Here is a 13459-nt window from a genome sequence, read left to right as displayed (position 1 = left end):
GTATGGTGGTGCATGTCTGTAAATACCAGCACTTGGGAGTCAGAGGTGGGAGGGTTTTTGAGGCCAGCCTGGGATACATACCAAGACCCTGTCTCAAAAAAAGAGGGGGTGGGAAGCAATAGACCTAAATAGGCATTAAAAAAAAAAAGACATACAAGCGACCAACAGGTATATGTAAAATGTTCAAAATTGCTAATCAGGGAAATGCAAATCAAAACCACAGTGAGATATCAGCTCACTCAAGTAACAATGGCTATTCTCAAAAAGACAATAGGCACTGGCAAGGATGTGAAGAAAAGATAACACTTGCACACAATTACTGGAATGTAAATTACTGCGGAAATTATGGGAAATAGTGTGGAAGAGCCTCAAAAAAGGGGAAAACTAGAACTACTACATCATCTAGCAATCTCTGTTCTGGGTATATGTGGAAAAGAAATGAAATTATTATGTTGAAGACATGTGCACCCATTTTCATTGAGGACAATTCACAGTAGCCACAAAATGGAAGCAACCTAAGTGTCCACCAATGGATGAATGGATACAGAAAATATGATACATATATACAATGGAATATTATTCAGTCATAAAAATGAAATCCTACCATTTCAAATAACATAGATGGAATTAGCAGGCATTATGACAAATGAAAAAAGCCAGGAACGGAAAGAGAAACACCACAAAATTTCACTCATGTAGAATCTAAAAACGTTGCTATCATAGAAATTGAGTGAATAATAGTGGTTACCAGAAGTGAGGAGAGTAGGCCAAAGGAGAGACAGGGAAAGGTTGATTAACGTGTGACAAGTTACAATTAGAAAGGAGCGAGAGATCCTGGTGTGCTACTGTATATTAGGGTAAGTACAGATAACAAAAATATCCTATACATTTCAAGAAGCTAGAAGGAAGAACCTTTGGAAGTTTTCACCAAAAAGAAATGATAAATGTTTAACCTGATTTAAGCATAAACCAATGTATGCATACACCAGAATATCACATAGCACCTCAGAAATATGTGCAACTTTTATGTTTTTATGTATCAGCTAAAAATAAATTTTATTTAAAAAATAATTATTAGACATGTATTGGAGCACAAAGTATGCAGGTAACACACCACTTGTTACCCAGGGTCAGATCCCATCTGCATCAGAGCCCAAGTTTTTAATGACAGTTTGAGATCAGGTCTGTTGGGTGCTTGAGACTTTTATTTGCTTTCTTTCCAATGTAATACCTGATTCATTATTTATATACTCTCCCAGCTTTATCAACACATAATCATCTTTGCTTCATATTTTATGTAAGGACATGAAACAGATTTAATAGAGAAAACTGAAGTCCCATTTGTAATCCTCCTGTCCCATCCCATCCTCCCACAGAGACTTGTGATGCTCAGGAATGTTTTAAAATTCTTCTGCACCATGTTTTCCCCATAACACTATGCTTTTGAGATTTATCTACACTGATGCACGGAGCCCATCTAGTTCATTCATTTTTATTTTATAAACCCTATTGTTTGAAAATATACTGTGATTTCCACCTACTAACAGAAATTTAGGTTGTGCTAAATTTTGTACAGCTATGGGAGTTACTTTTGTATGTGCCTAGGGAAGGGAGAAATGAGCACCTTCAGCCTCACAAGTTAGAGCAAATGGCTTTCCAAAATGGCTGCCCATTTTCACACTCCCACGGGCTGTTCATCTGTTACTTCAGTTCCATATTCTGAACAAAGCTTAGCATTGTCAGATAGTTTCATTTTTTCCTTTTTTGTCTTTCTTTTTTTTTTTTTTGCCAGTGTTAGGAATATGAAATTGTACCTCGTGCCAATTTGAATTTACCTGTTATGTTTCAAATGTGTAGTGGCCTTGAGCTTTCTTGTTTGTTGAAATCCTTTGCCTGTTTTTCCCTTTTCTTTATAGATTTGAAGGAGTCCTTTTATTTAATAGTCTCCATACCAGATCTTCATTGGTAATAAGTATTGTGAATATCTTTTCCCAATCCATGTTTTACCTTTTCTTTTTTTTTTTTTTTAGTGGTACTGGGGTTTGAAATCAGAACCTCATGCTTCATAGGCAGGAGCTGTACCACTTAATTCATGCCCCTAGCACATTTTGCTTTCAGATATGTGCCTTATTTTAAAAAGCATTTCTTAATTCAAGGTCATAAAAACTCACCTATATTTCACTCTATATGTTTTAATTTCGCTTTCCACATTCAGGTCTTTAACACATCTGGAATATATGCTTGTGTTTGAAGTAAAACAGAGAACTGATTTTATTTTACTCCATATAAACCCATTCTTTCTCCATCAATTTGTGATAAAGAACCCATTCTTTCTCCATCAATTTGTTGTTGTGTCCAACAACAACCAGGACATTAATCTAAGTGTGAGGATGATGAACATGGTGATAGAAATAGCCAATCAGGAATTTGTAAAAGTGATCCTATTGAAATTATGAGTCAACCAAATGCTACCAACATTAAATCATAGAGTACTGTTCAAGTTTTTCCATGGTTATTTTTTTGAAGAACTCTTAACTTCTGGAATGGCAGCAATTATTAGCATAATTTTAAAAAATTTACACTAAATTTCAACAAAAAATTTTCTTCAATATTAACCTCCTAAATCCAGTCACTCACCTGAGAAGATTTCTGTTTAATTTCCAAATGAAGCCTTCCCTCCAGTCTTCCTCTTAGGCTCCATGACACTTTTAACAACTGAAAATATTTTCTCTACTCAAATACTTTCAACTAATATGCAAAAACAATTTATAAATCAATTTAATATTAAACTAAAACAGTTGGATATTTAAAAAAAATCATTTAAGAATAAAAAACTCCAACAAGGGCAGTGGCCCATACCCTGAGGTACCATTGGATGATACTCAACTACAGCAGGACACAGAGTCTTTTCCACAAGGTTCCCTGCCCCTAAGGGGAGCCATCCTTCTTCTCTCCCTTTCTAGGACTCAGGTTCTCCACTCTTTCTTCTCCTCCCTAGTACTAGTCTCTTTTCACTCCCTTAGACCCTTCCCTGGTCTGAGTCCTATCTAGTTTCTGGATATGCAGAATTTTGCTTTACAAGTATGCTTCTCAAACAAGTGAGTTAGGTCCATTGATTTGAGGGTTAGGAGAAGGAAAAAGGAGAGATCAGATGGAGCAGCAGGAACAGTAAAACAGAAACAAACTCACATTCTTACAGACCTTTACACAGTAGGCACGTGTGAGATAGTAGATATTTTAAATATGACTGAGGATGTAGCTCAGTGGTAGAGCACTTGTCTAGCATGTGCAAGGTCTGAGGTTCCATCTCCAACACCACACCAAAAAATGATTATGAAAAAGTGGCAATATTACTGAGTGTGGTAGTGCATACCTATAATCTCAGCATTTGGGAGGGTGCAGCAAGAAGATCATGATTTTAAGAACATAATGAGAACTTATCTCAAAAAGCAAAAATAAAAACAAAACAAGATACCTTAGTTTTTACACTCCCATTTTATTCACTACTCCCTTAATTTAGAAAAGGAAATTTAGAAGTGGAAACTCAATACCTTTCTTTTATTTCTAACTGTCACTCTCAAGTTTAATGCCTATTATAGAATTTTTGCCTTGGAGTCTTTCATTGAATGCAAAGGTTGATTTCATTTAAAATGGAAATGGAAATTCGTAAATAACAGAACATGAAGAATCCGTGGTCTTTATATTTAAAAATATGATTTCAGAGATATTTATAATGCACTGGGTTTTCCAACAATCTCCTATTTGGTTGTCAGTATTATTTGGTATTATAGTTCAATAGTTTCATTAGCTCTTTATTCACAGTCGATGTTAACTGCAGAAAGAGGACAGAACAATGTTAATTCATTTTCTTCAAGTTTTAAACCCAAAAGGCTTTCCTGAAATGTATTCTTCAATTCTACAACTTTAGGAATGCAGCTGCCTTAGACCATCACTTTCATTTCTGGGAAAGTGGGTCTGCTATTTCCTGCCAAATTAGTGAATCAAATCACAGCACCATGTAACTTTTGTTAATGCTCAGAAATATGATTGGATTTACAAGAACTTCAGCTTCAAAGCTCCAATTCATTTTTTGCTGGTGAACTGAAATCGGGATTTTCTCCTGTACAAAAGGAATCTGATCTGTTTAGTTTTAATCAACATAATTACTTTGCATTTTCTTCTGTTCTGCATTCCCTAAAATAAGTAATGTGTAATAGTTAATTTAGCTTTATGTCATCTAAAACAGTGCCTATTTCCTTATGCAGAAGTGGATTTTATTTGCAATTTATGCATAGTAGAATTCAGTGCAATTGCAAATGTTTTCTATCTCTTCTAAAATACATTCAGTCTTTGAACTTAGAAGAGATACAACTTCAACCTGCCTAGCACGTTTATCTACCAGCTCTTTTTTCTTTCTGATAAGAAATGCATTTGTGTTTTAATTGATGTATTTTTCAATGATGGCTCTGGCTTCCTTTGCATGTTAGCAATACCTGAGCACGAGCTCTCTTTTATCTTTACTGTCAAAACAGCATCGCAGTCACCTGCTTCACTGTTGGCTGTGTAGTGTACCTAGAAATGCTGTGTGATCCTTGCAATACAATAACTCTCCTAGAATGGAAAACACTTGCAAGAAAAATGTCACGTGAACAGTAAAGTGCCAACGTGGCATTCCAAATGCTTTTAAATTTTAGCCTTGTGCTTTGATATTTATTAAGGCTACTTCTTAAATGGTGTTATAAAGGAATTTTTCTTCCAAGAGATAAAGTAAAATTAATTATTGTTGGGCAGCTATGTTGAACTGTTTGCTTTTATGGTTTAGCTTTTCAGTGAAACCATGGAGTTTTGATTATTGATTCTACAGAGTAAAAGCTGCCAAACAAATGGTGTAGGTAGAAATTATTTAAAATATGATAAGAATGTAGGAACAATAAGGCAGAAAAGAGATTTGCTGAATCCTTGGTGTAGGAAATCAGCAGCAATTTGAAAGGGACACAGGGTGCAGAATCTATCAAATATAATCAGGACATAAAGGAACAAGAGTAGGATAAATCTTAGCATGACAGAAACTGCTCAGGGGGGTTCGTGATGCTGTGGAGTTACATAACTACGTCCTAGCTGCTATGTGACTTCAGAGCCCCCATTTATTTAGGGCCTGACTATAAAAAGCTTACAATACCTGGATCTGACCATTCCATTATTGTGCACATGTATTATAATATCACGCTGTACCCCATAACTATGTACAATTACTATGTGTCAACTAAATTCTTTTAATGTTGAAAAAAAAACCCAATAACAATAAAAAGGGCATATCATGTCCATCTGTAGCACATGTAAATTTAACCTGGAAATATGAAGTACCCAATGTCATTCAAAATATACGACGAATTTACAATAAACTACACAACATATATTACTTTTGTGTGGCAAAAGATTTTGTCGTTCTTGGAAATCAATGGATATGCAAAGTATGCTAAGAGAATTCAACTTGACAGTAAAAGTTTTGTTACTGATAGACACGAAAGGATATCAAAATATAACAGACTTTTCAATTGTGAGTCATTTCTGCAAAACTACTTTAGAAAACTATTTTCCTCTCCAGTCACCAAGATTTTATACCATTCTCTAAATCAATTTCATTATATTAGAGGTTCCATGTTAATATGAATTCTTCCAATCTCAAATTTTCAACACACATGAAGTTCTATAAAATACTTCTCTTTTCATCCATCCTAAATTCCCTTCTGCTCCCTGAAATGGTGTTTGAACTTAGCAAACCATTTCTTCCTGAAATACACTTATACACTGAGTGGTGAACTTCAGTCAGCTCCTACCAGCTTATAAGAAGCAATTGTTAAATTTTCAGGAATTCTGCAAGGTAGTTGTTTAACTTAAACATCATTAAAAATTAAAGTACAAGAACTTACAACTGGGAAAGTTATATTTCAAATAGAACTCAAACTCAACATTTACTCATCATTTTAATATCTATGCTCTTGAGGTAATTTCATATCTGTAAAGCAATGTGCACACTGGGTGTCTTTTCCCAGCTCCAGGTTCAGTGACATAATCTTGAAACTTGAAATCAGTCACAGCAGAAATATTTACATATGGAAACCAGCAAACACTTCAAATCAAGGCTTTTAGTTGTTTTGCTTATTTTTTTCAGAGAGCTGAATGTTAAACATTTACCAGCACACCACTGGGCATGTTGGATAAGCCAAGCCACAAGTGTTAGGGAGCTAGCTTGACCTCAGGCAGTTAGGACTAGGGGCCATAAAGGTACAATGAAAGTCAGCAAGTACTTTACCAGAAAAATAGTGCTGATAAATACCTCAGTTCTTGTATCCAGGAGTAAAAGTCAAGCAAGACACAAAGATTAAAAAAAAAAAAAAAGTAATAGTAAGGGGTTGGTGGAGTGGCTCAAGTGGTAGAGCACCTGCATACCGAGTGTGAGGCCCTGAGTTCAAACCCCAGTGCTGCTCCCAAAAAAGAGTAATAGGAAAGTTTATGAGGAAAGAAATGCAGGCTGAGGATGGATCTCCTCAAGGGAGTGAAGGATGAGCTAAGTTTTAAGAGTGGAATGTTTATTAAAGAAGTTTTAGCCAGGCACCAGTGGCTCACACTAAATAAAAACTTTTATATACTGCAGCTGCCAAGGCTCAGTCTTTCTGGGCCCTTATCGTGCCCCAGGAGTTTCTGCCTTTCTTTACCCCCTCCCCCAACTCTAAGGGCTCTACTCTGCTATTTTTCTATCTCAATAAACTCTCCCACTTTACTCCCTCTCATTGTCCATAAAGTTCATTCTTCTGATTTGTAAGACAAGAACCCAAACTCTACCCTTCCTCTGGCTAAATACCTAAGCCAGCATGCTAAATTTAGTGGAGGTTCTCAGTCCTACAGAAATCTCCCACTTCTCATCCATCAAATGTACTCCCACCTATTTAGGATTGCCAGACAAAATACAGTGTTATTGTTGCGGGAAGTTGCTCTCTGAGATATGGGACACTGAGGCAGTTTAGCAGGAAGCAATGTTTTTTTGTGCCAGCACAGACCCAGTGGACTCATGTCCAAAGGCTGAGCCCCAAGAACAAAGGGGTCTCACCTTATGTACCCTTGAAAGCAAGTTACAGAGGTAATAAAATTTAAAACAACAAGGTTTAACCCATATACAGTTATATGCAACTCTATAGGCTACTTCACCCTAGTGTTTTAGTGCCCTTCTACCCCTAGTATTATGTGACCTTTTTCACCTTCGAATTCTTTAGGTTTTATCTCTGCTATACCATCCCTTCCCCCTGCTACCTTATCAGGGTTCAGGCCTAATTTGTTTTCTTCTGATCATCCTTCCTGCTACATTATCGCCCCTTTGTTGCTCAGACCTACCTAGGGTCAAAGAGCATGATCTTGATCTAGGGGTTTGTATTTCCATAGCATCATTATATGTGAGGCCATTTTCCTTTCTATAATGGCCTCCATGATAGTCCTGATAGACCACAGTACCAGGGAACCAGGCAGGGCCACCTGCTCCTAGGATTACTTTATTGCTCCCATCAAAGTTTTGAATCTGCCTAAGGCAGAAAACCACTCTCTAAACAAATCACTGGGATCCTATCCTTTCCAAGTCTGAACAGGGACATGGGAAAGCTTTCTCATTCTGTCTGTGATTTCTTCTATGACCTTTCTTCATCAATCTGTAACAGCAGTTGCTCAGGTTAAAATTTCCACAAACTCCTCCCTCAGAAGCCAGCAAATAGTCTAAAGCCAAGTGGTTCTGATAGATGGTATTGCACATCTTTGTTTTGCCAGCAAATTGAGGGCTCTTGCAATTTCATTAGTTATAATTTCAACAGCACCCTGCAGCCTGATGATGCAGTTGAGCATAAATATAGGGGTGTGATGACCCCAGGACCTATATTCTGCCCAGGTGGCAGGACCATAGTACTGAATGACTGGCTCAGGAGGCCATTTGTCATCTTTCCAATTTGTAAAGCACCCCGTTTTTGTCTACTTAATCTTTCTTCATATATGGGGGCTCCCAGTTTTTCTCCTTGTCTGAGGGGAAGCAAGAAGAAGGATGGTATGATTAAGCCTAGCACAAGACCCAAACCAGCTTCTAGGTAGCACCATAAATGCTTGCTTTCCACAGACCCAATATAGCCCCCTAGGTGCCTTCCAATCTATGTTTGCAATAAGATCGTCCCACACTTTCTGGAGATTAGAAAAGTTGGCCAGTAAGTGGGGCTGGGGTTCTGAGTGGTTTGGAGCTCCCCACAATTGGGTCTCTTGGGCAGTGTCATTGTAAAACTTCTTTCCTAAACAAGTTAAATCCCCCACCGAGGTGAAGAATTGGCCTTCTGGGCAGGAGATACAGTAATTTCCAATGATGTAAATTTTAAGGAGCCAGATGCCTTTTCTGTGTTTGGGGAAGGCAGTCTCATAAAAAGCTCCCTTGCTTCCCAAGGCCAGTGGTCTCCCGTGTTGGTCTCCCCACAAACATAACATGAAGTGACATTCAGTATCTGGGCTAAAGATTCAGCCAGTGAGAGGAACAAGTTTTTAGTGTCGGCAGAGATGGAAAATTCACACCTCATCTCCTCGTAAAAGGATCGAAAAACTTGGTATGAGGAATTCTCATGGGTAACAGTTACTAATTTGAGGTGCATCAGACTCCCAGGGTCAAGGCCCTTTCCATTTATCCTTATGCTAATTACTTGTCCCCCATGTCCAATCAGATGGCTTAAGTACAGTGAAATTTACAGGGTTACAGATGCCCCAGGTGTAGTCAAGGGCAGCTTTCCCCTTGTGAAGGAGGGCTGCATGCATGCCCTCTGCCATGTGGCCCATGAAACACAACCCCAATAAGGACAATAATAAGAACCCACATCATCACATGGCCAAGAGTTGTCTCCCTGGCACATGCACTTATCATTTGATGTATAGGCTCTTTCCAAAGCTAGGTCCCCACAGCCACAGCCTGTACCTCCACACCCACCCTTGTCTATGGCCGCACATGCATCAAAGAACATCGATACTGGTTTATCAGGACTAAACACCTGGCTGCAGCTGACGAGGTTCCCAGGGTGGCAGACACTCCTGATCTCTAACCATTGTTCTGAGGGCAGTAAGTGGGGTTGAAGCAGATATGCTGATTGCCATGGGAGCACACTACATAGGTGGTATGGTTGTGAGTGCATGACCCAAAGACAGAGCCTGCACAAAAATATTAAGTATGGAATAGCAAAGTCCCAGTGACATTTCCTGCCTGAGTAGTATGCATGCATAAGTCACAGGAGGAGGGCTCTGGGACCGTGAAGGAAATCCAGATCAGTAACAATAAGTTGTAATTATGCATCCTGACCAAAAGAGATAGAAAAGAGCTAATAAAAACCTTTTGCCATGAGTCCAATCAGCAGGGGCAGTTTCTGCCAAGACTATGGGGAAGACTAGGGTGAGAACAACAGCACCAGATACAGATGAGGGGTGACAATGTTGGAGAGTCAACTCCTCAAGCTTCTGAGTACATAGACTAGTCAGCTTCCAGGGGGTAACTACAGCAGGGCTGTCATCCCTCCATTCTTGGTCCCTTGCTGTTTCCTGGGAAGTGGAGTCCTGCTGAGGGAGGGTGCTCAGGCTCTGGAAAGTGATCTTTCATGATGATGCTAGATCAGGGATGCACTTCCATTCAAGAGAAGCTGGCTTGACTCCACTGTGGTGGATCCAAGGAGCAATCTCTGCTACTTTAACTGCAGTGGGAATAGACAAAATAACAACGAAAGGGGCTCTCCAATGAGGCTTTAATGGTTGGACATTCTATCCCTTTACCCAGACAGCATCCCCTAGCCTGTATGGGTGTGTGGGAGTTGTTAGGCTAACAGGAAGTCTCTCTCTCAGACCCAGTCATTAATCTTTGAAAATGTTAACCTGAGAGCCTGAATGTGCTGCCTTAGGGTGAGGTCACATATTTCCTAAGGTTCCCTGTATGCCCTTGATTAAGGGGAATGGGCACCCATAAAGGACTTCAAAGGGTGAGAATCCCGTCTATTTCGTGGGGCTAGACCTAATCCTTAGTACTAATCTAAGGATCACTAATCCTTAGTAATGCTATGGGCAGAAATTGATCCCACTGCAGATGTGTCTACTGACAGTTTTCCTAAATGTGATTTTAGGGTTCTATTCACATGCTCCACTTTTCCTGAACTCTGGGGGCGGTAGGCTGTATGCAGCTTCCAGGTGATTTCTAAACTCATAGCCATTAACTGTACTACCTCGGCTACAAAGGTTGGCCCATTATCAGACCTAATAGACACAGGTATTCCAAACTGAGGGATTATTTCCTTTAACAGACACCTGGCCACCTCCTGAAGCTTTTCAGTCCATGTGGGGAAGGCTTCCACCCATCCTGAGAAGGTACAAACATCATCAGATAATTGCATCCTTAAACTTGTGGCATTTCACTGAAGTCCATGATCAAGTCTTCAAGGGGAGTTCCACCAACACTCTGGGTGCTCTTGGCCCTTGTCTGGGGTTGGTTTTGGCACATAAGGCACATCTCTCACATACTGTCTTAGTTATGCTGGAGAGCTGTGGGGACAAAAAAATGCAGCTGTCAGAACAGGTGAGGCTGGTCCCCTTGTGAGGGCTGCTTGCTTGGCTTCCCTGTCAGCTTTCCAGTTTCCCCAAACAATTGTTGCATCTCCCTTCTGGTGCCCTCGGGCAGGGCACAATTGCCACTTGTTTAGGGGCCCACATGGCAGAGAGCAGGGGCATTTGTGAGTGCCCTTTTTATTTCTTTAAAGGCTTTCTCTTGTTCCCTTCCCCATATCAAAGGCTCCCATTCTCCTTGCTTTGTGGCCTCATAGAGGGGTTTGGCCAAGAGGGAGTAGTTAGGGATCCAGATTAGACAGAAACCCGCGGCTCCCAAAAATTCTCTGATTTGCCTGCAGGTCTGAGGGGCTGGGATGGAACATACAGCCTGTTTCCTCTCAGGGCTGAGCTTGTGTTGCCCCTGGGACTGCTGAAAGCCAATGTACTTAACAGTGTTTTGGCAAATCTGGGCCTGTTTCCTAGAGACTTTGTATCCTGCCTCCCATAAAAGAGAAAGGAGAAGGTGTGTACCTTCCATGCAGTCCTCCCAGCAGGAGGTCATCTACATACTGGAGGAGGGTGCAGCTGTGCTGATCAGCTGAAAAGGCTTTTAGCTCAGATGCCAGGGCATTCCAAAAATAATAGGTGAATTTTTTAAAACTTGTGGCAACCAAGTCCAGGTTAGCTGTCCCTTTTCCCCAGCTAACCTGGGATTTTCCCATTGGAAGACAAAAATGGGCTGGCTCTGTGGGGCCAGGTGGATGCAGAAGAATGCGTCTTTTAGATGTAGGCAGGTAAAAAAGTGTGCCTCAGCTGGGACAAAGCCTAAAAGCATGTATGGATTTGGGAGTACAGGGTGCAAAGTGACAGTTGCTGAATTTACTGCCTGGAGGTCCTAAACTGGTTTGAAATCATCAGTCCCCAGTTTCTGGACTGGTAATACGGGTGTGTTTCAGGGCAACTGATGAGGTTTGAGGATCCCATGTTTTAAGAGTCTGTCAAAGATTTTTTGAATTCCAACCTGGGCCTTTCAAGGAATAAAGTATTGTTTCTGGCTGATGGGGGTGACTCCCAGCTTTAATTCTACCACTACTGGTAGCACATTTCAGGCCAGACCTGGGGGGGTTATCTTCAGCCCATATATGTGGAGTCTTGAAGGGAAGTTTAGGAATTTCAAGAGGCCTCCCCTCAGGGGCATAGAGCCACCATTCCTCTTCTTGTGCAACTGTGAGGATTAGAGTCTTTGCCTCAGGTCCTCTCAACTTTAAGGCTGCTGTGCCATCTGAATCAAAAGTTATCTGTGCCCTCAGTTTGCATAGGAAGACTCTGCCCAACAGGCCCACAGGGCAATCAGGGAGATATAGGAATTCATGCCTTACTTCATGACTCCCTAGATTGCATTTTCTAGCCATTAGGAAGGGGAAGCGGACCTATTGGGGTCCGCTGCAGCCCCAATAATAGTTGCAAGCTTGTTGGAAAGAAGACGCACTGGTTGGGTCACTGAATGTTCAGCACCCATGTCCACCATGAGATCTACAGGATAGCCCCTCATTTTCATTTGGGCCATAGGCTCCTGGAGCCCAAATAGAATGGAGCCTGCTCTGTCCTAGTCTTCCTCATCGCCTTCCAGGCTTGCCAGAACAACAATGTTTTCCTCCCAGGGGCTGGCTCCCCTGCAGGTAGGCTGATATTTTCCTTCAATAACCTGGCCTCTGCCTCTAGCCTGGAGGGCTTTTTGGGAATCCCCGGCCTGCTTGGGACATTCATTCTTCCAATGTCTTTCCTGACAACAGTCAGCACATTGGTTTTGCCCCAGTTCCTCCCTAGGGTGAGGGTATCCTAGGGGTATCTGCTGTTGCCCTTGGGTATTGCCTCTGCCTCTGCCCGCTGCCTGAATTTGCTCACCAGTGCCCACCTGACTGTCCATCAAGGACTGCTACAAGGAGGTCCATTTGCCTTTTCATCTTCCTGTCAGCCTCCCACTTAGCTTCCTGATCTCAATTGATAAAAACCTTTGTGGCCACCTCCAGGAGCTGGCTGGCATTCATTCCAGCAAATCTCTCCAGCTTCTGCAATTTTCACCTTATGTCTCCCTGGGCCTGGCCAACAAAAGTGGCATTACTTATCCTCTGGTTTTCAGCGACTTCCAGGTCAAAGGGGGTGTATAATTGGAAGGCCTCACACAAACACTCATAGAACTGGCTGGGACCCTCATCTGGCTATTGGAGGACTTCTGATGTTTTGTTCATGTTCTTGGCCTTTTCTCTCTTTCCTTCATGCCTCCCAGTAATGCCTCCTGATACCAGAGCTGCCAGCATTATACAGTGCCACTCTTCAGTATTGCATAGAGTCAGGAGAAGCTGTTGACAGTCAGGTGGGTTTGTGAGTCTGGATAATAGCCTGCATCAAATCAATCAGAGCCTAAGGCTTTTCCGTGAAGGAGGGGGTGTGATGCTTCCAGTTGAGGAGGTCTGTGGTTGTAAAGGGCTGATAGACAAGTACCCGTCCTCCTCCTTGTATTTGGCCTTCCTGGTCATAATACATGGGACTCTGGGATTCCCTCAGGGGCACCTGCAAGGCAGCTGGAGTCTGAGGAGAGGAGGGATCCTCACAGTGACCAGTCAGATGCTTTCAGTCAAGTGGAGAATGTAGGGTGAGCACTGGTGGACTTGGAGTGCATATAGAGTCCATAGGACTCAGGGAGGTCAGGGAAGTTGAGGCCCCAAAGTTTCCAAACCAGATTTTACATGTGTTACTGTCCCTTGAGTTTCACCATCCAGTGTCAGAGGCAGGGGTGCAGAACTGGGCACTGGTGGAAGAGGTGGATAAAGGGGCACATAGGGCGGTGGTACCTCCCCAGGTTCCTCAG

The sequence above is a fragment of the Castor canadensis genome, chromosome 2 (assembly GCF_047511655.1).
Source record: "Castor canadensis chromosome 2, mCasCan1.hap1v2, whole genome shotgun sequence".
Lineage (NCBI taxonomy): Eukaryota > Metazoa > Chordata > Mammalia > Rodentia > Castoridae > Castor > Castor canadensis.
Note: the sequence above shows the minus strand (reverse complement) of the source record.